The following is a 1,418-nucleotide window of genomic DNA, read 5'->3' as shown; positions in this document are numbered from 1 at the left end:
AACTAATGAAGAATATGTCGAAATATTGGATTGGATTGCATTGGGCTATGGACTTAAGTATTTTTCGAAGCCAATCTAAGTGTTAAGGCCCGGTTCCAGCCGACCCACCAAACGGGACTTTCTTCCCCCTATAATCTTATTAAGAGAAAATACAAATACAAATACGGGGACATAAAGTCAAATCTTGTTTATGAGAAAAACATAGCAAGTAATACTATAAGGGAATAAAAAATCAACCCTACTTACAAAGAAAATATATGATAAAAGTCATCTGAAACGATAGTTTGTAGAAGTAGAAAGATCATGAATATAAGCAAAAGCTACACATGAAGAAATGTTAGACCACCAGTAATATACATCGTGGTCTGCACCAAATTATCTTAGGCCTCAGCCCCAGTTGCCCTTGCGTAAGTGACACACCCCGACCAAGATCAGGGCGTACTGGCCGTCACACGAATGTGACGTAACCATGAGCACGTGCGGAAGCTAATAAAGTAGTAATATAAAAAGTACGAATAATTAAAAACTACTAGCATACAGAGTACTAAAACAAATGCTAGCGTAAGTGAGACGCTAAGTTCAGAGCAAGTCTACAGCAGTCCAAAAGAAAAGATGCGACAATAGTACACCCGAAGGTGACCCTATGCTGGTGAGTGTCTGTCAGAAATGCCGGAAAAGCCATCTGGGAAACCACCGAAACTGCTAAGCGACTAGAACCTGGAGGGGCGCAAAACAAAAGCGTGCGTGGGCAAAAACAAAGCTTTTCGAAAACCATTTAGTAAAATACATTCTAACCCCTCTCCGTAAAACCTGTATACTTCCCAAAAAATAAACATATATACGTATGTATAGATATGCCAAACATGCTCAAGGGTATGCCAATCGTGCTCAAGAATATGCCATGTCAAAACCTCATAATGAAATGCAAGTGCTCAGGTATATCTCAAAACGATAACATATAATCTGGCAGCCGGAGTCACTTAACGTGACCTGTACGGCTGCATATAGAGCTCAAATCTCAAACTCAATAACTGAACCTGCCCACGAGTCGGAACCACCTAAAGTGGTCTGTACGACAGGCCTGGGTGTAATACATATATATACACTATAGTGCTACGATCACGTGAAGGCTGTGCGAATAATCGCGGGTCACCTACGAGTAGGAACCACCAAAAGTGGTCTGTACGACAGGACTGTGCACCTAACTTGGATCCAAGCTGAGCGTGTGGTGCAGGAGGTGAACATCACGTGAAGGACTGTGCCCTACTCTGGGCGGGAGCACTAACACCAGGGGTGCGGGTTATGAGCTCTCTAAGCATCTCAAACCACTACTGAAATATAAACATGAATAACACTTACCTGGCACTTACCTGTGCGTCTACAGCACCCAAAATGCATATGTATGTGTATGCAACTAA

The sequence above is a fragment of the Pyrus communis genome, chromosome 11 (genome assembly GCF_041283825.1).
Source record: "Pyrus communis isolate YQ-2024b chromosome 11, ASM4128382v1, whole genome shotgun sequence".
NCBI classification, from domain to species: domain Eukaryota; kingdom Viridiplantae; phylum Streptophyta; class Magnoliopsida; order Rosales; family Rosaceae; genus Pyrus; species Pyrus communis.
Note: the sequence above shows the minus strand (reverse complement) of the source record.